Below are 26,836 nucleotides of genomic sequence, written 5' to 3' on the forward strand. Positions count from 1 at the left end.
AGACCACAAGGAGTGGAGTGAAACTGCTGATCTTCGGAGGTGCATAGCACCTGCTGTGAAAAGTTGAACTTTACTTTCCATTAATTTCTTTGGAGGAATGGGGGATATGTGAAGCACTCAGCACATCCCTGACTGAGCCCTAACTTCTCTTTAACCTTTCACTCTTCTCCTGACAGCCTTTCATGAGATGATAAAAACAAGCTGGGAGACAGAGTCTAATAATCACATAAAGTTACATGGAATTTCCTCTCTGACAACCACAAGGTTATACTATCCAGTGACCTAGCTGTATTTATGGAATACAGGAAACCTTTACCTCCTTTCCTTTAGGCTTTATAAATAAACACTCTAACATAAAAATACACAACTGCCACACTGTGTCTCACACCATTTTAAGGCATCTTACCGAGCACTGTTTGCAGCCAAACACATTGAGATGAGGAAGGGAGCCTTCTGTTTCCCTTACTGTACCTCCTCAGGCACTGTCACCTATAGAGCACAGAAGGGCTCTGTATGAATAAAGTGTTGTTTGAGTGCTGAATTGTGAGACTTTTGGCAATATACAGTGGTTGATTGATCATTTCACGGATTTGTTTAGAAGAAGAAATTTACAAAGCAAACCACCCACAACTTTTCAATAACAAGCTCATGCATTTCTTTAAACAGAAACGAAAGGTATCTGAGCTAATTCTGATGTCAGAGATTACCAGGCAAGACACATGAGGTATCTAATTTCTGTGAGGAAAAAACTACAAAAAATATTCTGTAAGTCTTAATTTTCAGGGGGTGAAATGGTCCAAAGTAACTGCTTACTACTACCATTTATGTTCTATTAAGGAAGTTAGGAAACCATATCAGGATTACTTTGCTAAGACCTTTCCTAGGTGAAGACCTGTATAGTATATGGGTACTGAAATATACATAATTTCATGCATTCACAATCAAAGCAGTCTGAATTTTGAATATCAAACACAATTAATGCATTATTAGAAAACGAGATAAAGTCAAGTATTTTTTCAAAAACATAGTTGATAACTTTCTTCACAAGAAATGCAAATTGTTCTCAGACAATATAAAACTGGCATATATTAAGGCACATCTACAAGTTATTTAAATCATGATATTAAATCATTTGAAAAAATTGCTCTAAATCTAGATAAGCACGATCTAAGGATGGAATTACAGTTACATTTCCAACTTCATTTCTTTATTGTCTACTTTTGAAACTGACAGCTATTATTAATTTTAACAGACGCTTTTAATAATAATAATGATAATAATTGTAACAATTATAATAATAAAGATGCCTGTGTCAATTAGAAAATACATGAAAATTGCTTTGCAGCCTAATGAGCTGATAAACAATTGAAATGACAAGAATGCTAAATATTTTGTCCCAGCAGATTTCTGCCTGCAATGGTCAGTAAGAAGTATGTATGCAGCCCCTAGAAAACTTCCAATGTATGCTATGGTACATGGCCTCAAAATGCGTTGGATGCAACATCGTCTCAAGCTAATAGCAAAACTCAGCAGTGCACTTTTTTTTTTTCCTTCTTTCTTTTTTGGTACTTAAAGAAAACAATGTCCTCATGGTTCAGGGACACAAATGAAAACCACAGCCTAAATTCAGGATGCACTTTTAGTACCACCCTGACAAGTATATGGTTCTTTCAAAACCATTAACTCACAGAGGGCCACATGATCCATGGTACAATTTAGTTTCCAAGAGGTAGTAGCTGGTTTTAATACTGGGAATGATTTTACAAATCAGGAATTTCTGACATTCATTGAAAACTATGTCGACCTCTCCAAAAACAAACATTATCACTTGACATTTTTAAACCAAAATAGTAAACCTGAAACATCACAATAGACCTGAGGATGATGGATAGTGTGCCTTCAACCACTAGGGCAATGGGGAAGACATATCTACATGGTCTTCTGCTTTCCATAATGAGGAAGGAAGGTGGCAGCCATGGGATTACTGTACTGTTCTTTCTAGGCAGATTCTCTCTACTATTACACTGTCTTTTAGACTGCTGGCTACCAGCAGCTGACCCACTGGCAAAACTGTGAATCACAGAGCTCAGATCCAGATCTGACAGAGAACTTGCCCAGAATTTGAGTGGGGATAGTTTCAGTGTTTCACTCTGGCTTTTCCTATATAGCTATATGCTTATTTTTATTTCTATATCCAGAACTTATTTCTTTTTACCAAGTATATTAATTAAGGGAGATCACAGGAAGATAGATTCCAAATCCCAAACAGTTTGCAGCAAACTTTTACATAAGATGCAACAAGCTCACATAACAGGACTCATAAATAATAGGAGCAAGGTACAGTATAAAAATATACTCAGTGGATAAAACATAACTAACTACTCAAAATGGTCCTTATCTTCCTTTGAGACTTTAGATAAACATATTTCAGTACCATTCTGCCCAGTTATGCTGCTGTTTCTCTGTTCCCCATCCCGTTTTCCTAGAAGCCTGTGCAAAACAGAGTTCATAATATGAATCATACTTTAACCTTAGATTACCAGGCATTATCACTTGGCAGTCTTCGTAAGAAAAACTGAATGATTTTATGCTTTAGTTCTCTAAAGGTATCCCAAAATACTTTTTAGGGTCAGTCTGTTAAAGACAAAAGCAGATAATGATGAAAGGTTATAGTCAGACTGTATGTATCCATATAGTGTAAAATGAATCAAGGACAGAGTCTGTTATCTTGGAAAACAGCTTTGTGTATGATAAGGAAGACTAGAGAAGGGAAGTGAACAACGAGTCTAAATGCCAGGTGTGCTGTGGTGAACTAGCATGTTTTGACTGTTCTGCACAGCTCACATACTCCATATTTTGTCATGTCTTGGTATTTCTACACTTAGGGTCTCTAAATCCCAGAGCTGAATGTTGGCTTATAAAAGAAGTTTTTTGTTTTCTGTCTGTGAAAACGAATGAAATGTACTGAAACCATATGGCTAATCTATTCAGTATGTTTTTGAAATGTGTTCTGGTTTTTCTTCCCTCTGTCATGGCTAGAGAGGTGTCCTTTCAGCCTAATCTCTCTTCTCTAACCAGATGTGCAAACATGCCTCTTAGAAAGCAAAACCACTGGAATGGAATAGAATGAAGGGGAGTGGAATGGAATGGAATGGAATGGAATGGGAGAAGGTTAAAAACACACATCAGTTTCAGTATCTCATTGTTTTCCCTTCAGTGACATACTTTTCTGGATGTTTCTGTGTATACAGCCTATGTATTTATTAAACTCCTATCCTCCCACTTTACTGAAATTCCCTTTCAACCAAAGTCCCCAGAATAAATAAGTACCTCAGCTGTTCATCATTTGTCCAAACTTTATTGAAGTTTCTTCAATATTTTAAGAACTTATGGTCATTCTTGGGTACACACACACAGTATGTTCATATTAACATATAGGTTGTCAGACCTGCTTCTTCCCCAAAATTTTTCAAGAGAAGAGACACCTTAGTATTATTAGTATGATCCCCCAGCTATTTTACATTTGGAAGTTGCTGAGAACCAGAGACTCTTTTCAGTGCAAGAATTAAGTTGCTGGTCATCAGGATCATTTTTAGACCAAATGTACGTATTTTAATCTTTAATATTTGTCCTCTTTTTATCAGGGTAATACCATCACAGCAATTTCCACTGGATGAAATGCCAGTTTGCAGGAATTCATCTGAGGTAGAAAAAGACCCCTGATTCACAGCACACCTACATGAACTTGGCAAGCCTTTGAAACGGAGAACAGAGCATGGCCCAATGAGGCACTGACAACTTAAAGTAAATTTAGTCATTTAATAGATTTACATTTTCAAAGATACCTCTTCAGACAGAATTTTCTGCTGCTGCTTCACCACTATGTGATATACTGGGCTAAGTTAATTCTTAGAAAAATGTGAGCAATAAGAGGGATAACATACCTTTTCCTACTTTTTCTGATTTAGGATAAACAAAAGATAAATACTGTTGATTCATCTGAGCACTAAGAAGTGCATTTTACCCTGCAGAATATTCCACTACCTGTAATTTGAATATGTAGAATGTGGGATTCATATATGAATGGAATCATATATAGTGCCCCACTCATTCTTTTTTTTTTTTTTTTTTTTCTCCAGCATTGTTTTGAAGGTGTTTAAATTATACAGTATTTATTTAATTTCCACATTAAAGTATGACTTTGTTATCAAAACAAAATATAACTTTGAGTAAACATGGCAAGGATTAGAAGTCTTATTCCAAACATCCAAAATCAATGAGAATGTTGCCACTAGAATGGAAGCAGCTCATACCTTCTAGGAAGGAGCAGTTTCAGTGACAGCAAAATAAGGATGTTTTAAAGGTGTAAAGTAATTAATTTTGAAAATAAATATATTTTACATATAATCCAAATATCTTCCATGTATTATAAAATTCTCTTGTCAGGGTTCCCTGGAGTTTACCAAACTGAGACCAGCAGAGACAAATGCTGAAGCAGATTTAGCAAGCGTATTATATAGTAATTTTAAGGTGGGCTCTAAGGGCTCTGATCCTTTTCCCTTCCTTCCCCTTCTATATGAGCAACAATGACAATGAATAAGTTAATAATAATAAATCCTTTCTGTCTGCAGATCCCAGCTCTCCTGCTACAGAAGTCAAACACTACCAGTGGACTGTGCAAGAGATTAGTATAGTTTTCAGATGCGGCCTGTTTTTGACCTCTCATGAGACAAGACACAAGGGTGGCAGCTAGTTCCAGTAGTGATTGTCCTTTCTGCAACGTGACCATCTGAAATGACATAGAAACTTGACTGTGAGCTTAAAATTCATTAAAATCATTAAAAATTTTGGTCATTTCCATCTGTGCTAAATTTGAACTGTGACCTGGAGGGCAAAGTCTCCACATTCCTCAGAGAAATAGTGTCCTCATAATTCAAAGAGTCATCTTCATTCAAGGAAAGGAAGGAAAAATTCAAGTGAAGGTTCATGTCTTTCCAATGAGCAGTCAGCATCTCTGTCACTGACTAAAGCTGCTACCGTAATGGATTCAAAATGAAATTTGACTTGAAAAGGAGGAATTAGTGGATGAAGGCATGAAATTTTTCAATGCAGTTCACTCTGTGATAGGCATATTCCTTTAAAATATTTTACAACTTAACTTATTCTGTGAATATGAAAATCGTTGAACTTCAGTACAAGCCAGACTTGGGTTCCAAACTAGCAGAAATCATCACAAAGGTGGTACAAGCAGGATAAAATAGGTTGCAGCACCTGATTTTCAAAACATGAAGTTTGATGCTGGCCAAATCTACTTAGCTTTCCTGAAATAAATAGGACACGTGAGGTGTCTTCCTTTGCCAACAATAAAAATCTGTCTGTACTCAAAAAACAATTGCTATAGATCACAGAACATGAGAAAAATCCTTGGAATTTAGATCTGGATTTGATTCTATGTCAACTAGAAGCACCAGAAAGAGGTCTTTCTAGTATTATGGATAGCTTGACCTAAAAATAGCTTTCTGAGTCTTAAACACATATATGCAAATATAACGTCATTTATCATTTAGTTTTTTTTTTTCCTCACAGGGGAATAAAGACAGAAAAGTTGGCTAATAGCAACTAGACATAATCATCTCGCTTTTTAAAAGAAAGAAATATATGAATAAAAGAAAGGAAAGAGAGAATTTAAAGTACATGATCTCCTTTAAGAAGAGATTGGACTGTGCACTTAGTCACATGGTCTGAACTTTTGGGTAGACCTGTGCGGTCTCAAGAGTTGGACTTGATGATCCTTAAGGGTCCCTTCCAACTCAGGATATTCTATGATTCTATGATTCTATGATTCCTTCTATCTTCCATTTGCAATGCTGTGAGTTCTGGTAATCTGCTTTTAGTTACTGGATTTTTATGTGATGCAGAGTGCTCTCTTTTATATTAATATATTGTTTAATGTAAATGTTTTTAAACAGCAATTAATAGCATTGCTCACTGGATTCTTTTATTCCCATGAATGGGTGAAATTGCCTGTATATCTATAGCCACGTAGCTCTACTTTTAAATAGTATCATATCTTCTTTAAGTACCCCACTTGCTCACAATATCAGTATGGACAGTAGGTAGCAACTATGACAGATCATCTTCACAGAATCCCAACAAGAGGTCTCAGTCCTATCCTGAAATTTTACTTTTTACTTTACGTTTACTTTTTACTTTTATTGAGAAATAAATTTAATCTCTATGACTCAAACAAATATACCATCCAAAATGGTGCAAATTTTCATTCTGGGTTCTGAAACAGAGTTCTTTCCAATAACAAAAGGAATGAGAGGAAAAGTTAAATAGAATATATTTAAATGCCCTCTTAAGAAATAGCTTGTATCTGCTAGATTCTCATTACAGCAGTGTATCTAAGCATGCAAAAGCCCAAAGGAAAACAGCTTGCAGACTTTTTCTTTGAAACAGTTATTTGTGGGATCTGGCAATGTCCAATGTCCTTGCACCATGAAAAACAGGAACTCCACCTACAGAACTCATGACCCCAAGATGTGTAGATCCTGTAATATCAAGTGGGTTGAGGTTTCTTACACTTCTCATAATGGACCGTTCATAGGAGATGCTACACACTCCCCATGATTTCAATGAGATTAATCTCATGAGATTTCACAGGATTCTCTTACTAGTGATATACACAATTCACATCATTTATAACTTTTACATCATTTATGTAATTTCTAACACTTCCAATATCATAAATATATTGGTTTCATTAGCTGTAGCAGGAGTTTCACTAAAGAATTAGAAACAATCATATATTGCATTTTCTGAAATAAAATAGCAGACCCAATGTGCACTCAAAGAAAACAGTGGTTGCCTTGGCACTTCAGACTAAGTCTGTGTGGTTCGACAGCCTCACTGGTCTCATACAAATGTCCAAAGAATAAATGAGAAAACAGAAAATGTGTTACCACTAATGTAGGATACACAAAAGGGCAAAAGTGAGCAGAGATGTACCAATGATGTAATGGGATCACATATTGCCTGGGAATAAGTAAATCATTTCAGCAAGATTGAAAAGCAAGTAACTTAGACTGCATTTTAAACTGGCATTTCAAAGTACCTGGAAGCATTGTAATGGCCTCTGGTATTGTCAGTCTTGAGTGAAATCCACATTTATTCTCTGCTCTGGAGGAATAAGAAAAAGCATCCTCCTTGATATTCGATATTCATTCTTTACACAAAAGTGGGTGGAATGTGCTTCAGTACAATGTACTGATAAAAAATCTTTATTACTTTTAAAAATAATAAAGTAATAGAATGCAAATTTTTTATTTACATTTTAAATTATTTTGCATCTTTCATATGCCTTTTTGATATTTCTTCACTTCTCTTTTTAGGATTTTTAAGATGAGATGAGATGATTTTTTTTTTCCCAGAGAAAATAATATGGCTGGAAAAAAGTATAAAAATAAAACCTTTTTGCTATATTAGCTGGTAAGACAAAAGCTGCCTTCCTACAGATCTGGAGTCATTTGTGTCAATAGACCATTATGGTTATAGCAAGAGTTGATTCCTAGTTTTAGAACAAGGACAAAGGATTTATTTAAAGAAATGGAGATCTAATTAAACAAACCAATGCATTTCTCTAAACCATTGTGGAAAACACCTTATAAGGTTTTCCTGATCATTAGGCCATCCTTTCTGAAAATGATCAACAATTTGGCATGCAGAAGAAATTTTATGGGAAAAAGTTAGTATAAACTGATAGGAGAATTATGCAATTTAAAAAAAAAAAAAAAAAAAAAAAAAAGCCTATTCTGCTGATCTTGCTGATCTAATCAGTAATATTTATCCAAATCTGCTGCACAGAAAGAAGCAGACCAGAAAAACACTGACAAACTCAGAGGAAGCATCTTTGTCTACATGCCATTAAAGATGCAGAACTGAGACGTGCCAGCCTAAGACATCTCAGGCACTTACCAGGCTCTTACCAATGGAACTAAAAACTTTTTCCAAAATGTAACTACAAGACCTAATACTCGTTAAATGGCATAAGGAAAACACCAACTGCAGAATTTTCTGCAGTTGGTGTTTGGGTATGGGTGCAATTTTGGACCTTCTATGCTACATAGATGACATAAAATACACAGCAGGACAGGCAGCATTATCTTGTTCTGATTGACACGATTGTGTCACTGTGTGTGACCTTAGCATTCATTGCTGACACTCACCTCACAGCCTTGGCCAAAGGCACTCCACCTGTTCAGAGTCCTCAGGGCATTGAATGGGAGGAACCCATTCTTCGGGAATTAATGAAACCAAGAAAAATATTTGTACAAAACATTCTTCCACATAAAATGGACAGATCTGGGTCACTGTTGAGATCAGTGACTCATCTGGATTTGTAATTTGGTATGAAATATTCATGGATAAAATTGCATACTCAGAAAAGAGATGATAGACAGGACCATGTGTACTTTTCTGTAAATAAGGAAAACCAGAACATAGTTGAGGAATCTGCTGGCTACTAACTATAAATCGAGAGAGAAGGAAAGATGGCAATCAGGCATTTTCAGGGGGGTGGGAGGGAAGAAAAACAAAACAAAACAAAACACAACAAAAAACACTATTTTTCTAGTATTAGAAAAAGCAATTGTGTGATTATTGTCATATAGGGTTGTATTATCTTCACGCACTTCCAGGAATATCAGACTCCATTCATGTTCTGCATCTTTCACAGAGAGCAACAGAGGACTCAATGAGGTCTCAGCTTGCTTTCTTGCCTTCTTCAGTTTTCATTGTGTGTATTTTTGCTGGCTGAGAGAGATGGTCTGAATAGTGTAGCACTGTGAAATGTTTCCACTCATTTGGGAATATGAAAAAAAGGACTTGACTCACTCACCAGCATTTGTCTTACCACCTAAAAAAAATTAATATACCCAAACTGGATGCCTGTGTAAAGCAGTGGGAGAACAAGTACCTACAGGTACCTACACCAGAACGGTAGGAAGGGTGTGCTGTGAGAGAGCATGTGCTGCTGTTGCTGCTTGGTCGAACGAGTGCATACACCACTGTTGCCAGGTCTTATGGGGTACTCCACCAGATTTAGCCACTGAAAAATAAAAAAGCTTTATCAGTGGAAATGTGCTGGTTTTATGACTAAAAGAGGCACCTTACTGTTAAATTTACACACGCACATGCCCTCATGAATCCAGCCACGGCTGGATAAATTCTGGGCCTTTTCCCTTTGAAATCATTTATGAAAATCAGTGTTGCCAGCAATCCTTCTGGAGCCACTGAATTATACATGTTAAGTAAATTCAATTAAACTAAAGCCCCTTTCTTTCAAAAAAGAGCTGAGTTCTTGAGTAGCTGACTGAAGCAGACACTGAAAATAATAATTCTGCCAGTCAATGGGATCATGTGTAAGTTCTGTTTCACACAATCTGCTTTGGCTTCCAAGGAAAGGCAAACAACGTTACGTGGTAAGAAACCCCTTAATTGGGTTAGTGATAGAGGAGGCAACCCCAGTGCATTGGTGTAAGCAGCAACGTGTGAATATTTTATTCAACACAGCAACAGTGGTCTATTTATTCGGCTTATGTGCATAATTAGTAGTAAAATTAAGCAGGTTTTTTTTTTCTTTTTTAACATACAGTAGTTATTCTTTATGGGTCTGGATCCTGAACAAAAATATTTCCTTTAGACTTTATTTGAGTAATGCTTTCTTACGGTGAGCTCTGGCAAATGCCATAAAAAATTATAAATCTGGAAACCTAGGAAGTATAGAAAGTGGAAGGAAATTACCTCAGTTTGGCATGAAATACAATGTTACTTTCTTTAAATAAAATGCATCCTCTGTCCTTAGGAACCCCTTACAGTCTAATTTAACATTTCATTGTACTCTGTCACTTACCTTTCCTGCTGCCAGGCCCACACAAGGCAGCTGATATTATTGTATCTGCAGTTACAAAGAGCTTATGTTTTCACATACTATTTTTCACTTCTTTCAGAAAAAATGGTAGCCTGGCACTTTCCTGATTTAGTCTTAAATGTTCTTTTCCTTACAAAATCAAAATAGCCTCAAAAAATCAAAAATGTGCATACATAAAAAAAAGACTGTAGATAAATACGTAAAAAGACTGTAGATAAATGTAAGAGATACTATGTGATTGTCACCAAGCATGCAATTTAACTGGATGCACTACCACATGAGCTATGTTTTTCCCTCAGATATTCTTACCTAAGCAAGCAGAAAAAAGTATTATAAAAAAAGCTACTGGTGAACTGAAGCCCTGGGAGGAAAAGTATTCTTGACACAGGTGATATTCTTAGTAAGGCATTTTAATACTTGAAAGGTGCTATGCAGGTAAAAAGTGTAAAAGCCAATAGCGCTGTTCATGCCAGTTACTATAACTCTATCTAAAACAGAACCTACAATTTGATCTGAGATTCCAAACATAGCATTAGAGATTTCTAGTCTGATATCATATATAAGTTCTCCAAGATGAATTCAAATTAACAAAGTACATATAAAATCAATTTAGAACTAGCCAACCAACAGCTCTCAGGACCTACTTGCTCTTAAGTACTCACCCCCCACTGAAGATATTTCTAACAAGGTTGTGAACAGGCATGGATCTGTGCTAAATACTGTTCAATATCTTCTATAAATTATCTGAGCAAAACACCAAATTGTGTCTTGTGAAATTCTAGAAAGATACAAAGACTAATAATGTGACAGTTGAAGAAAATGACACGTCATTTCCATGGAGTCATATGAATGGTTTTCTCAACCTGCTTTATGGGAACTGCATGTTTAAAAACACCGACAGACAGAAACATGCAGCAACACTACAGAAGGCATGTACTTACGCAAGACTGTGACCTGGAACGTATGCTGAAAGGCCATGAATGGTCATGGTGGATAGGCAAATGAACATGGGCTTCCACTTGTGCTTTTCAATTTTTAAGCTTCTTAAAGGAAGAAGAAAAGCACTTTAAAATAAAAAGTATGACATAAGAACTCAATATCATGCCAACTCTGCTATTCTTCTATCAACAGGAAAAGGAGAGAGAAGGTTTTTAAACAAATGTAGAGGCAGAGAATATCTAATAACAGAAAGATAAATGTATTCAAACAAAACAACAAAGCAATATTTATTACTCTGTAAGAAGACACAGAAGTTGGTTTAGATAGGATTCAAACAAACTAACAATTGCCATTCTTCTAATTACTGTCACACTCCCCAGTAGTATTTCTCATGCTTAAGTTTCTGAACGAGTCACCTTTCTCTGAACTCCTCACTTGTCTGTATGGGTAATTAATCAGTCAAAAACACTCAAGTATAAAGTTGATCTGACAAACTCCATTGAGAACACGTGTGCTGTAATTTCCCCGAATCCCTAGTGAAGGAATGAGTGCTAGCTAAGCCCAAAGGTTTATCAAAACACAGTGATAAATCCCAGATGTGATCTCAGCTTTTAATGCTTTCTATTTTGTTAATGTCTCCAAAACCACTCATGGGATTTTTGCTAGGTGTTTTCTTTCTTCCCCCCGCTTTCCCAAATTCAAAGTAAATTGGTCTGGCTTCTGGTACCTGGCACAGTGGCATGCTTCCTCTCAACAACTGTAAGCCTGTCTGAAAAACAGAACAACATCTTTGAGATGGGGTGTTTATATGGGCAACTTTCAGCCACTGAAGTGAATGTGGCCCCACCTTCAAAGAGACTCCAGAGCACTGCTCACCTGATGAAAGCATTAACTGTTTGGGGTTGACTTGATTTACATGAAAGCAGCCAGCTCATTAGCTGAGCTGAACCCAAAGAAGTAAATGTAATGCCCAAGCAGATGTTTTCCTACTACTTGATGTCAATGTTGCTGCAGCTTTCCTCAGGGTAAGAGTACAAAGACTGCAGTGATAAGACCTTGCAGAATCCCCCAACAGCTGAAGGAGAGCAAGCTGTTGAAGAGATTTACATCAGGGCTACTGAGGTCAAAGAAGTTAAATTAATGTAACCAAATCTTACTGGATTGTACGTAAGATAACACTTTATAGCACTGCACATATAGGGCTAAACTATACACATATTTCACAAAAATAATAATTTAATATGACCAAGGGGTAAATGGAGAGCTTGGCATATACATACTGATCCCTAAGAAATCTACTTTTTTTTCTTTTTCAAGTTCTTTAGATGTCTAAGATATGTGTAATGTTGTACCTAGTTATTTATATATGTAAGGCCTCTCCTCTAGAAGTAGTCTTCAAATGTTAAACTCAGACAAGACGTATCTCTCTGGTCACTAGAAAACAAGTTCTTCCTGCTAAGACACTGCTCTTTCATTATATATATATAAGCATGTATTAAGAATATGACAGCTTCACTACCATATAACAAAATGTTTCCCTCATCATTTTAATTGTTGGATTCTTTTTCAGATTTCTTGCTATTTAAACACTTGTCACATACATTTGGACACTGGAAATATCCATCTTTCCTCTCCTCTTTGTCAAGTATTTATATAACTTTGCATTTTATTGTCCTAGATTAGGATTATGTTTATATTAGATTTGTAAATTATTTTTTTTCCACCATTGTTTTTTTATTGATTTAAAAGACTATACAGTGAACAAGACAATATATATATGTCTGTCTAAATGCATATGTATATGGTTAAGTGTAAGTATATTTAGTTATATTTGTACACTAAATTCAATGGCTTCTGTTTCTTTCTAGAAATCCTTATGGGCTTGTTTTCTTATGAAGTTGGTCAGGCAATGAGAATTTCACTTGCAGAAGAGTTTAAATCTATGAACATCTAGCATTAATCAAACAAAAATCATAATGGGTTAAAGAGGGAGATGGTAAACTTGAGAAAACAAAGAACAGAGTAGTCTATGATTTGTGGTAAGCACTATTACACCCAAAGGCCTTGTTTTCCCACTTTAGAGGCAAGCAATTTAAAAGAAGTCAATGTCAGTTATTCATTTCCAGTGACAGGAGAATATAGTGCCCAGGTAAAAACACTTTAGACCCTAAATTTCAGTTTTCAAATTGACTATTCAACTGCAGTCTTATAAATGATTTTCAGATTTTACGTTCACTGCATTTAGTCAGTGGACTGATGGTCATAATACGTTACTGTGCAAAACTGTATGACTTTTCCTGACAAATTCTATTCCAGTCCTGGATGGTCAACATTAGAATTTTATATGATCAAATTCCAGGAGTGGAAATGTCGTTTTCCAATGTTCATGTATATCAACTGTGCTACATGTATATCTCTTATCACAGTGCAGACTAACATTTTTGTATAAGGGAGCTTATTTGGGCTCTACTCTCCACAGATATTTATTTTAGAAAAATAAGGCAAGATATATAATAAGGTGATTAATCTTGCCACAAATTAATTATGCCAGGCAGTAGTAAGAAATATCCACATCTTCATCTTCACATTCCATCCAGCCTGAGTTTCTAGGACATGATTTGCTGACCTGTTTTAGTGTGCCACTGAATCTCCACAAAAATCATTTTTGTCCTTCAGGTGAAGCCAGAAATAGCTTCTTCACTCTGTCTATAATGAATATTTTAACAGTAGTAAATGCTATAGCAGAGAGCTCTGAGCACACTTTATAAGCAGAGCAAAGAGCAGGGAGGGAATTGCAGAAATAGCATCAGCACTGTGGTAGTGGATGTTCCTCTGAAAATGTAAAGTTCCTTTTCCTACTTTACCAGCTATGATAGATTTACTGACAGTTTCTTTTAGTAGTTGTTACAAAATGCTTCTATCTGGGGTGAAAATGTGGACTGAATTTTCTGCTTCTATAACTTTGGAGAGGGGCCCCTGACAGGGCTATAGGTCTAGTATGAGATGAACCAGAACTACTGTATGTACACCACTGACTTATTCTGAAGGTGTGTAGAGGATCTCAATATTGCATGCACATTTGTTGCAGAGTGTCTCTGAACTATGCCCAGCGACATTGCAGAAGCCATCAATTAATGTCTTGGGTTCCCTTGCAGGGCCAGTATCTTGCCTTAGCAGATGAACACAGGAACACATCAGTCTTCTACTTCTCAGCCTCTGCCATAAGAGATCCACAAACAGGGACTCTCTGGTGCTTATCTTGTTTGGAGGAGATGGAGTATTTCTTCAAGAGGAAGTACAAGATGTTTCTCTGATATCATTCAATCCGGGGTAAATGTGGAGTATAGCAATTAGTACAATTCTGTCTAAATGTGAAGAATATTAAGCCCGTTAAGCTAAGTTTTAATGTACTTGCAATGTTAGCTAAGCCTCTTCCATGTTTCTCCACCATATCCTACCTAGTATCTATCTAAATACTCATTCAAGTTTTAAAAAATCCAGATATCTCATTCATTTTCTTCATTTTCCCGTCATGAATATTAGTGTTTATCTTCTAGTTTTCCCACAGTTCACGATAGACTTTCACAAAAGCTTTCTAAATTAAAAATTTGGCAGGAAATTAGTTTTTATGAAAGTTATTTTGTTGGCTAGTCTAACAGCTGAGTGAAGTATTTTAAAGACTTTACAATGCATAGTGCTTTATTGATTCATTTTTAGAAGCTGAGAAAAAAGAAATATTTTCCTGTCAGAAATAAAGTGATAATTCAAGACTCCGTTATCAAATAAGATTCGTGAGTTTTCCTCCTCAAAGAGTCTGACCTGGGTACATCAGAGGAAGCATTTTGAAGAAGTCATGTGTTAATTCAGTTAATCTTGAAAATCTGGATGATGCTGGGTCTTCTTTCCTTCTTCTTACTCACTTATCCAACCCACGCTGAGGCCAGAGTCCCACAGACCTCTCCTGATTTGCACTGCTGTGTCTTGGAGGAATACCAGGGTGAGAGAATGGGGTGTTGAAGAAAAGGCAAGGTGGCTTTTTAAGTTAAAAAAGAAGGAAAGGAAAATCTGAGTGTCTAATGTAAGGGAGAAGTATGTTTTAACATGATCAGCAAGGAAGAAGTGGGAGGAATGCAGGACTATATTTCTGTCTACCCCTTAGCTAACTACCTGGACATCAGCTCTCACCCATGTTGTCTGTCTTTCCAATTACTTTTCAAATACTTGACATTTATAGTTGTCTCGCTCTTGGATATATTTCAGGCCTAGAAGAAATTAAGAATGTATGGGAAAACTGTGATTACAGAGTTTGTCAGAGAGCTACCTTTTAACAAAGTAAGTTCTTATATATGTGCCACCTGCATGCTCACAGTCTTTTCCTCTTCTTTTCTGACCAACCCTTCTTCCCCACATAATTGTGGAGGGAAAAAAATAAAAATAAAAATAAACTAAAAAATGGACCAAGTGTATACTGATATGATAGTCTGTTCAAATATTGAAAATATTCTCTGAAAAAAAAATATTTTCAAAAATACCATGATGGAAAACATTTTTCATGGGAAAGAAAGTATTTTGTCTAGAAAATCACTGGTAAATGGCAATGAATTCAAAAGAACAATTGTGCTAAAATTGAAAACCCAAATCTCTGTTCAAATTCTATTTCCCTAGAGAGTCCCATTTGTCTCACCTGTTTACAGGATAGGGGCAGGCATTCATTCATTATGCTGTGAAACAAGGAGAGTCCTTGCATTAGTTAGAAACTTACATGATGGAAAGACAGAAGCATTTTTCATCTTTCTCTAACAACTCTGACTTTGGCATATCGGTGAGATTATAAATGTTCATGTTTAAAACAAGTCTTCTTTTCTAATATGAATGACGCTATCAAAAATTTCCTGTCTGCTAAATGCACAGAAAATTAATATCCAACTTAAAATAGAGTAGGTAGTCACTCTTATCCTAGCCTCTTACTTCATTTTCCCCTTCTACCCTCACCCTTCTTATGCTTTTTCTTATTCATTTCTTATCGCCTTACTCAAAAGCTTTTCATGTCTTTAACCTTTCACCCTCACCTTTTATTCCTCCCTGAATTTGGACTGGGACCATGTCTAAAACATATAAGTAGTTCATAATATCCTCTTTTTTTCTTTCTTTCTTTTTTTTTTTTTTTTTTTTTTTTTTTAATTTCAACATCACATTGCACCTTTAGGAGCCCTGCTCTCAATGAAGTTATTCATAAAGCATTCAGTGTTTAAATTTGTAGTCACAGTGCTGGCTGCCTCTCTGTCTCAGAAGCGGTGTGAAGAAGTAGGTCTTAATAAAACTCCTAATGAAAATTATAAAGCCCATGATGGAAGGCGCATCTCATACATACAGCCCATGTTTGTATGGCACCTAACTGAATTGGACACGAAGTCAGGTTTTCTAAGTTTCTAACCCTCATCTTGCCATTTACATTGTTAGTAATAACAATAACATCATAAAACAAAGCAAAATTATTGCAGGAGGCTTCATTTCCTTTGCTTATCATATGAGCAATGTATTAAGATTATTTGATATGTTTGTTTACCTGTTTCCTGCATATTAGTTCAGCATTATGTCCTAGAACATCCAACATGAAAGCCAAAATCCTGAATTTATCACATATCATCATTATCAAAAACACATTTTCTTTCTTTGTATGCTTTAAGTAAATATAAGATGCTATCGTAATAATATAAAGGACAAAAATGATTTCCAGTTGCAAAATTCATATTTAAACTTGTAAAGGTTTTCAGACTTTAGGTTTAGTTTAACCTCTACATATGTTCTACATATGTCAGCACTGCATCTATGTATATTAACTCTCCATATTTAAATCCACAGGTTGCAAAATCAGCTAAAAAGTAGTGTCAGGAAGTTAACCATTTGGGTTGGAAAAGACCCTTAAGATTATGAAGTCCTAAAGCTGAAGAAGAGAACAAATGGCGTAGCTGTGAAGGAACAAAGGGTCCTTCTGCACTGCTGGGTATAGACAGACCTGAGTTTGTTTGGCCTGTGCTGACCCCAGAACTGGAAGTCAGAAGACCACAGTGACAAGACACCTGTTCCTACAGGACAAGAGCCTCCATAAACCAGGCCTTTGAGCCATGTTGGCCCTGAACTGTATCTATTTTAATAACTCTACCTGACAGCAACTCTGTGGCAGAGCTAGGATTAGAATATAATCATGCTGGCTCAGTCATGTGCATAGATTATTTCTAAAACTTCCCTCAACATCCAGGTTCCCATAGCCGATAAAATATATAATATATGCTCTCTTATCTTCTTAATTCTCAGCAGCATTCTCACTGTAACCTGAAAGACATTCTTAAGCAAACAAAACAAGTTGACCTCTAAAATGTGCTTTCCGGTAATAAGAGCTGCCGTTCTAACCCAGGGGCTGGGCATTCAGTTTTCACAGCTTGCAGCAGACTCTCAAATGAAAATATAATTTCTTAATTGCATTCTGTAACAGCTGGCCCAGGGTAAATATAAGGTTACATTTCAGTGATCAGAATTTCAGGAATAAAAACAAAATTTGCATGCATAAGAAAAGACTATTTTAAATGTTGTGTTATATTTCCCAGTATCACGTTCCTGTTCTGGAGATCCTCTCTGAACTGATGGCAGCTGTTATATACATGGTCCACTGCAAGCCAGCCCTCCACAGCTCTCCATCACTATTATGCTACGCCGGTAAAACAGTATAAAGCAAACAAACAAACAGCTTTTTTCCAAATCTGCTGCTGATATTTTCCTGTCATTTTCTCAAAATACCTGATTTTTCATTGTCATCTGCCCTCACATATCAGTTCTTTTCATGCTGGATAAGCAGAACTGTATTTTTTAGCATTAAAAGCATTAGCTATTTTGGTTAAGAAAACATTGCTCTAATTTGTGCAGCTAATGGAATAAAAATGCATTAACTAAGCTGCAATTGTATTTTGCTTCCTCCATCTGCTACCATCCAGTCACACTTCCATTCCAATCATTTGTAGCAGACTTTCAGAAAAATCTCCCAGGGACCCTCAGACACAAAGGAATTTGTTTGGTAAAGCAACTACAGGCTCATCTGCCTGAGCACGGAGGAGCAGAGAGGCGCAAGGGCAGGCAGGGGAGCCCCAGTAACCTGCCAGGAGAAAGAAGCCCCTGCCCAGACCCTCCCCAGGCTGCCACAGAGGAGCCTCAGCCCCATGCCAGGCTCTGAAGGAGAGGCTCTCCAGGTCTCCTCTCAGACTGAGGGCACTTGGGGTGTGGGGTCACTCTGGGATGCAGGGGTTAGCACTGGGGGATTGTACAAAAGCATGGGTCATCAGGGCCCACCTATCAGGGGTAGCAGCAAGAGGAGACTGGAGAGTGTGTATTTGTGTGGCTGTGTATGTCAGCATGTAAACATGAGTGAACATCAAGCCAGAGAAGTGAGCAAGCAGGCTGGGTGCTGAGGATGCAAGTGCTGGTGTGGCCATTAGTCTGGGTCAGATACCGGAGAGATTAATGGATGCTAATGAACTTTCATCCTGAGCAGCCAGAGAATGAGGAGGAGGCCATCAGTACTCTGTGTTTGTGTCAGTGCTGTTTTCTGTTGCTGTTGTGATCAGACATATATCTCACTCTATATACATTGTATGTGTTTCTGTGTCAATTGTGAATATGTGTTCAGCCTCACCACCAGGTGGACCTGGGAACACAGATCTGTGGCGGCCTGACTTCTGTTGGGCTACCAGATTTGTGTGCCCCTAAAAAAAATATAAAATAAAATAAAATAAAATATAAAATAAAATAAAATAAAATAAAATAAAATAAAATAAAATAAAATAAAATAAAATAAAATAAAATAAAATAAAATAATAAAATAAAATAAAATAAAATAAAATAAAATAAAATAAAATAAAATAAAATAAAATAAAATAAAATAAAATAAAATAGTATGGTACCTCTAAGAAGCCTCAGAAGCTGCAGAATGATCAGACAATAATTCACAATATTGTCAGCATTTTCCAAAATGATTAGAGGGCTGTGGACATGAAGGTGAGGCTACAAAATGGTGCCTTTTTTATTATTATTATTTCTTACAGCCTTCAATTGGCAGCTAGAGCCCTTCCTGGCAGGTAAAACAAAATCATCTGGTTATAGCAACATACATATACCCAGCAGCTACTGAACTACTAGTCTGTCCATATGTTCATGATAGATTTTGAAATGCTAAGACAAACCAAAATTGAAATGCTTCTGTGCATATCCAGAATCAAAATGTAGTTACCTGGGGATTTAGGAAATTACATTAATAACTAAAGAATTACATAAGCAGTGACTAAGATTTGAAAACCACTGTCTTGAATTTGAATCTTGAATTATTCTTAAATTCCAATTCCAGTGCCTAAGCTTTAGTATTTACTAAAATGTACTGTGATTAAGTAAGTCATTAAGAACATCAAATTAAACAAAATAAAGAACTGTAAGAAAAAATAAACACCCCACCCCCCCAAATAATAATAATAATAATAATAATAATAATAATAATAAAAAGATCATTCTGAAAGCAGAAATTGGTCAAGAGAAATTGTCAATGAACTACAGAGTTAGGTCCCTGGAATTTGAATCCTTTTTTGAAACTGGGTGGTCTATGCCTAATACCGTGTTTTGTATTTTGGTCTGGCATTCATGTAGTTTTTGCAGTGATACTCAATATATTATTGCAAGTTAGCAGGACTTATTCAAATGCAGAAACACATCCTATTTACTTCTTTTCTTAGCCTATAGTTTCCTACAGTGTCACTTGTTTTTGCTCAGAAGAAACCAAAATATGCCTGGAATTGTAATTTGGAAAAATTTTGTAGACTTGTGGTAGTAGTGGCATTGACTACATGCCATAAAGCTCTTTAATGAGCTTCACCATCTCCATATCAAGTTCTGCAATGAATGCAACTTGATCCCCAAAGAGCCCTTTTCAGAAACCATGCAGCCTTTAAAGGGCCACATATAATATATTAACTCTATTTTGATGAAAAACAAATCTGCTAGATATTTAACAGACTTCATCCTGAAGTAAAAGCCGGTATATGGTGTTGATCTTGGCAAAATAGCCTCAGCCTCCTTAGAAACTGTGATTTTGTATTACCACCCCTTTTCAATAATAATGAACATAGGGAAATCAAAAATGTTATATGCAGGAAAATATAGTATATGCAGGAAATATGTTATTCTTCTCATGCAAAGCAATGAGGACCAGGTCCCCATTGCTATAAATCAAAGCAGTACAGAACTATCCCGAGTTATATCAACTCAGGCATTGCAACTGCAATCTACTTGCTAGAGCTAAAGGAAATTACACCTGGTGATGGCACGTACTGTACTTACCATATTAAATTATCTTTCTGTGCAAGATTTTTTCTCTATGTTGTTTCCATGATGACCTATGTATGCTCCTGGGAAAATATGAGCAGTCATTAACAATGCTGAAACTAAGTGACATAAATTGAAGTCTCTTTTATATTCCAAGGTTGTTGTAACCGAGAGTCAGTACTGAAGAGTAAAAGGAAAATTTCCCAGACACAAAAGGAGAAGACAGGTCTAGATTTCCATTTAAAAGTTAAAAGACACTTGTTTTTTTTTTTTTTTCAGAGAGAAGTCATTTGCAAAATGTTGCCATGGATCTAGTTTAAGTTCATAATCTCCACCCACTTCCCCTCTCTTTATCTTATATGGGATAATTAGGTCCATGCCCAAGGCCATCTATAATAGAAACCATCATCTTGAAAAGCTATATCCTTACAGAAAATATTGTACATAATGCATTAAGAAAGATTCAGGTAGAAGTTAGCAATGACAACAGAAATCATATTTTTCAGTCTCCTTGTTTGGGCATGGAGAGATCTTTGTGTTCAGTTTCACTGATCCTTTGTACAACACATTCTCTTCTTGCTGTGAAGTCTCTTAATTAAAGACCAGGATTATTATTACATCAAATAAGCACCTGAAGAAAGTTAACTTGTCCTCTCTGTTTTTCAGGAAGGTGCACTGTGTGTGTGTGTTCACATGCCATTAGAGCACTGTAATTACCTGGTGGTCTGTTGTAAGCAGGAAGAGGTTCAGTCTGAGGGTTCAGCTGACAATCATTCAGGTAGGAATCAGCTTTGTGCACTGCTGCTTCTCTAGTAGCAGATTATATAGCAGCATGTGCCACTTGAAAGCATGGCAATACAGATTGTCTTCTGTACAGGTGTAAGGAGCGTGCTCCTGGAGGCAAGTGCTTCAAGCTGACTGATTCTGGATTTGGATTCAGCAGCATGCCAGGAGGTGCTATCGCACAACATCAGTGTCCACATTGTCAGTGGCCTTGTGTTCCTTCTTATGAGTCCACTCAACACCTCTTACAGCGAAGGAAATTTATCAAGCCTATCTATCTAGTCAAAAGAGTTGGTCTTAGAGAAAAAGTAGGAATAAATCCCGTGACCTTTACTGCATGTCCTCCCTCACAGCAGCTGAGGCACCAGGAATGCCCACTAGATGTAGGGAAGTAATTGTTGAAATCACCACATCTCTCAACGCCAGCCAGAAATGATCAAACTGTTCCACCAAAACATTTATAGAGACCTGCTTGGGGAAATGAAAAACCTCCAAACCTCCTCTCCTGAATCTAAGAACAGGAGGGAAATAAAAAAAAAAAAAAAAATTAAAAAAAAAAGGCAGAAAAAGGATGGCAGAAAAAGATCTTTGTTCAAAAAGAATTATTGACACAAGAAAGTCCTGAAAGGAAATAGTTTGATATAACAGATAATTGAGATGAACCCTGCTTTAGCTCCTTTATGACCTCAGGCAGAGTGTGTGGAGGAGCAAGGCCTGGGTACACCCACAGGTATATGATATCTCCACAGCGTGAGTGTAAACAGACACTTGAAGGAGAGCAAATGATTGTGCTGCTGGATGCACCTATGTGTTTGCTACTAGAAGAGCATTCAGAGACCTGTCAAGAGTCTTGCTGAGTTTGATGCTAATAGCATAATGAAGCAAGAAGACCAGGAAATAACTACTGACATGTTGTGTTCCTTGTCTATAATTATTTCTGATTTATTACAAAAACATCAAAAACAGAGATGTTTTATCAAAAACATCTCTGCCAATTTGAGATGTGAATAAACAAAGCAGAGGCCATTTATAAAATGGGTGGTCATGCTGGCTACTAATATCACACTCTTTCTTAAGCCAGTAATTAAAACTCAAAGAAGAGTGTTGTTTTTTTTAAGGGCATATAATGACTATGCATTTGTCTAGTGTGCATACAAATAAGTCTTTTATGTTGGTCTTTCAGATACCACACAGTTTGTCAGATATCAGGGTCAGCTCTAAATAAGACATAACAGCACAACTCACCTTTAGTATACATCTAAAGATGTGACTGTTACTATGCTTTACAAACAGTTTTCTGGTGCTTTCCGGGAAAGAATGAAAGGTTGGCTCATAATCAGACTCTAAGGAAATTAAAGTAAATGCCTGCATCATACTGAAATGCAGTTGAAGCCTGCTGTATATGGACACTGATATTAGTTTCCTATATACCTTTCTAATAAAAGGAAAACACTTTTTTTCATTTGAAATCATGACAATCAGATTGTCAGCTGATTTCCATTCTCTAAGTCTTCTCCTACATTAAAAATCTTTAAGAACAGGTTCTATAAACATAACATTTTGTTAATTTTGCATATCCATCAGTGTAGTTGTATGCACTCAGTATGTGCATACATAGCCCACGTGAATATATTTACCCAGTATCTAGTGAGCCTAGCTTATGAAGAAATTATATGCAGTATCTCTGATCTCAAAGGCAACAGAAGAGACAAAAAGACCTACATGTAAGGTTCCCATAGGAATGGGTGCACTTGTACAAAAATGTTCTACACCGCTCTCTGCTTCTGCTACTTTGAAGGGTGAATTTCATAAACAGCCTATGCAGTTTCTCTTCTCTGTCCATCAAAATCAGTGACATTAAATGACATTGTTTGGAATATAATTTCCTATAAACAAATTTGCAGTTGCCATAGTATATATCAAAGTCAGCTTTCACATGTAATCTACTCAAAATATTGTGTGGCTGGCAAACTCGTGACATTCCTGCTTAAAAAAAAAAAAAAAAAAAGCATCTGGTCTTAATCACTAGGCCAGCAGCTGCAATAAAACAAACGTATTTTTTGCCCATTAACAAAGGAAACAAGACTCCCCATAAGGCACAGCCATTGCCTCTTGCCCTTCTTCTATCCAATTTTAACTCCTGTAAATAAGGCTTTCCAGGCAGTAATGTCACAGACAAAGAAAAAACATAAAAATTATTTTCTTTTGTCCAATTGCATGGACTGAACAAGATACTAAAGATCAGGTTAATTAAATTCATATTAACTTAGCTACATTTTTGTTGCATTTTCAACTCATGAGAAGTATCTTCACATTATCAGGTGCATTTCAGATGTTTTAGAAGTAGTTGTTAATTCTCTTTGCCATTAGTTTCCTCCTCTCAGTCTTGTCTTCAGTATGATGGACAGTTGTTCCAGCTGCATTAGAAATGGAAGATCTCACACAGTCAAGTTGCCCTTCTTCTGATCCAAACTCTCTGAAGGCCTTTCAGTTCTAAAGTTGGAGGATTGTGGTACAGGACACTGACAGTTTGGAGTTCAGTTATAGTTTAAGACCAGCCATGTGCTATAGACATAGCCCAAAACAGAATGCTGGTTGGGACTTTGGGATATTGTACAACCTCTATCAATCTGCAATCTTGACTGTAAACCAAGATTGCCATATTGTCTGCTTGTCTTGAGGTAATAAGATCTTGTTCTTCCACAAACCAATCTGTTCCCCAATTCAGTAACTGATATTCTCCTTCTGTGTACTTTGGTATAAAGTAACAGCAACTCTACTGCAGGCGAACATAAGCAGTATGAAGGCTTCCGTATAGTATGGTCTCTCCTTTTCTGCTCTCTACTATATATATATCCTGATTTCTTTTCCCTCAGATACAGATGAGTACTCATGCTAACGGTGTGTCACAGAAGAATCAAATTTCTCACATATGTATCTGTTCGACAACAGGAACTCTACCAGACATATTTCTGGATAAAGCCTTGTCAGCTTTTCCAAAATCATACAGTGCACTAGCTGCCCTTTGGATGAGATACAAAAGACAATGTATTTGGTTATTTATCACTCTATGCCATCACAACACAAAGGTATACTGGGCGAATAAATGAGACCAAAAAACATTTCAGAGAATTGTATTCTGCCTAAAAACTCTCTAAGTTAAGTTTGAATGCACAGTGACCATTTAAGTCATCATTCCTTCAGGTCAGTCAAATGGAAGATTTCATCCTAAGTGTAAGAGAGGGGAATTTTCATCCCAAGTATTATTCACTCAAAATTTAAAACACTGATCTGTAAGATATATAAGGAAATAATTGGTCTTTTGGATACATATTTTAAAATGCTCAGGGTAGTTTATCTTATAACAGCAGCTTTTCTATGTTCTAAACATATCTAATACGATATTGCTTCATTGTTTGGCAAGGTCATTTCTCTTCAGGAAAATAAAAAACAATACAAAATAATAAATAAATAAATAAATAAATATAAAGCAGTCTTAATTTTCCTCAAAGACCAAGAGATGGTCTCTGAATTTGGAACCGAACTGAATGAAATGAAAACATGCAAATAATGGGGCACAACCTGCCCTATTATTTGGGGCATAACATACAAATAATGGGGCACTAACACAACCTACCCTGGTGACAATGAACCTGAATTTCACAAAGTATCAGGTGTTAAACCAGAAGGATGAAACAGGGCGCCATCTTAGCTCTAAAAGACAAAATTTACCATCAAACTGCTATCAGTCTTCATGAGGAGTGGTGGGCAGGGGAAATATAGGCTGTCACTGATGAAAAATGTCTTCTGAGCCTTTCTGAAGAATGCATATGAAATGACAATGCAGAAATAGCTTGAAATGGCTGCTGATTCCTAGCCTGCTACACAATTGTTTCTGTTTCTTTGCTTTAACTCAATCATTTACCAAGAACATTGCTTTCAGTGCCCACTCAGCATTAGATAGGATCAGCAGAACCATAGCAAGAAGGAGAGGTGGAGGAGCACTTAGGGGAAGTAGGCATTTCCTTGGCTTAAAGGCCACAGCTGACACCATTGAGAGCTGGGCCTACATCCAGCAGGACCTAGGATGGAGAAAATGAGAGTTACACAGAGCCCCAGGGGAGGGCATCCCCTAATTAGTGCAGGTGTAAGAATTGCACATGCAACTAATTGCATTGATAAGGCTGCTGTGTGACAGATAAATTGCATTCTTTGGCCTAATGCCAGGAATGCATAAACTGCCTTGGAGAATTCTCTTTGAGAACAGCAAAAATTACTATAGCCTTCTCATCTTTGGGGAAATTTTTGAACTTTCTTCCATGCTACTTTTGTCCTGCAAGCTACTAGGGATTTTGTCTTTCCTTCAGGAAGGCTTGATTACTTCTGTTTCCAGAATCTCATTGTTTTTCTTGCAGCAAAGGTTGTTCTGGCTGATGGAATCTTTTTAAATATATATTTTGTTTTACTTTTCCTACCCTTAGCCCTGACAGGTAGTTTACTGGCTTGCTTTCCCTGAGTAAAAATCCTAGTAGAGATTCTGCCATGAATTTTACATAGCTCTCCTCTTCTTTCTCTGCCATCTCTCTCTCTTGGAACCCACTGCACCTCACACCCGTCCCAGACTTTCCTCTCATTCCCTCACACTGCCCCTGCTGTCCCCTATCTGTCATGTTCCTTTTCCGCACAACTCAAACTCACTCTATGCTCATGCAAGCAAAACCCTTTTCATACTTCTGTTGATTTACAGAGGCCGCTTCAGGTCACTACCTCTTATGCCCATAAAAACATTTCTCTTTCTTGCACCCCTGTTTTGAGTGCAGGTCTCCACACGTCCCCCAAGGGCCACCTGAGTGTGTGGAGATGTCCAGTCAGCCAGAAGAGATCCCAGAAAAAGTCCCTCTCCTGGGTTCAAGTCTCTGGCAAATACCTTGCTGTATTTCTGAAGTTTAGTTTTTGCATGGAATTTATAATAACAGGAAAGAGAAATATACAGTCTTTCAGTACTTGGAATGGCAATATCTCATGTGGCTAGGAAAGGTATGTCTGGGAGTATCATATAGCTGTTACTCAGCCTGGAGACAGAGGAGCTTTGTATGGTGTGCTGAAGCTTCTTTAGCAAGTCAGACCAAAATACAGACACACGGCTGAGGCTGTCCTGGCTTAGACTGACACAGACAAGTTTCACACCCAAGCATAAGTCACTATTTTTTCTTATGGCAACAAAATGTTGTGAAGGTGAAAAAATAAATCGCAACATTAGACCCTTCTGACTCCATGTTCAGTGCAAGGCAATCTTTCACTCTTTGCAATCTCGTTTATGCAAGGACGGGATAGTTTTGTATTAAACTAAGTAAGCAAACTAGAGATGAGATTTATGGACCATGCTCAGGCAAGCAGAGGTCAGTGGCATACTCTCTACAGACCTCACAAAGAAGAAACATGCTGCTTTATCCTGAAAATCCATCTTTCTGAAGATGTGAGATAATTTGTAATATTATTAGCTTTATAGTCATGTACAATCAGATGAAGAAGCTATAGCCACTCATATTTTCAGCAGTAACACAGGAATAAAAATATTATGAACAACAGAAATTATTTGTTTCCTATAACTTTCTTATGCTTTGGCTTTCAGTAGTCTAGAAACTAAAAGAGGAAAGTGGAGTTTTCTATTAGAAGAGCTATATAATTTACAAAGGTCTACTTGGAGCAGGATACTTTAAGGCATATCAATGCATAAAGAAAGAAGGACAATCAAGAGAGTCTTGTAGTTTTTTTCATTATGTTTTTTTTTTTTTTTTTTTTTTTTTTTTTGTGAATATATGC

The 26,836-nt window shown here is 36.7% G+C and overlaps 2 long non-coding RNA genes across 12 annotated transcripts in view; one reads left to right on the plus strand and one right to left on the minus strand.

Moving 5' to 3' along the window:
• Nucleotides 1-17,818, plus strand: part of LOC106016894 (uncharacterized) — a 313,059-nt gene extending 295,241 nt beyond the window's left edge. For 10 of the 11 annotated variants that reach the window (XR_005266054.2, XR_011809727.1, XR_011809726.1 and 7 more), the window contains 5 exons: nucleotides 3,645-3,804; nucleotides 4,632-4,813; nucleotides 14,026-14,200; nucleotides 15,131-15,202; nucleotides 16,733-17,818. This is a non-coding gene — a long non-coding RNA (uncharacterized lncRNA). The remainder of the gene's footprint in view (nucleotides 1-3,644; nucleotides 3,805-4,631; nucleotides 4,814-14,025; nucleotides 14,201-15,130; nucleotides 15,203-16,732) is intronic. The other variant, XR_005266052.2, reaches the window with a different exon arrangement.
• LOC106016903 (uncharacterized) lies at nucleotides 15,210-25,565 on the minus strand. Its single transcript, XR_002401880.3, has 3 exons — nucleotides 24,746-25,565; nucleotides 20,246-20,313; nucleotides 15,210-15,591 (listed from the first exon to the last, which is right to left on the minus strand). It is a non-coding gene; the product is annotated as an uncharacterized lncRNA (long non-coding RNA).
• Between the last annotated feature and the right edge of the window lie 1,271 nt (nucleotides 25,566-26,836).

This window comes from Anas platyrhynchos, chromosome 5 (assembly GCF_047663525.1).
Source record: "Anas platyrhynchos isolate ZD024472 breed Pekin duck chromosome 5, IASCAAS_PekinDuck_T2T, whole genome shotgun sequence".
In the NCBI taxonomy this organism is placed as follows: domain Eukaryota; kingdom Metazoa; phylum Chordata; class Aves; order Anseriformes; family Anatidae; genus Anas; species Anas platyrhynchos.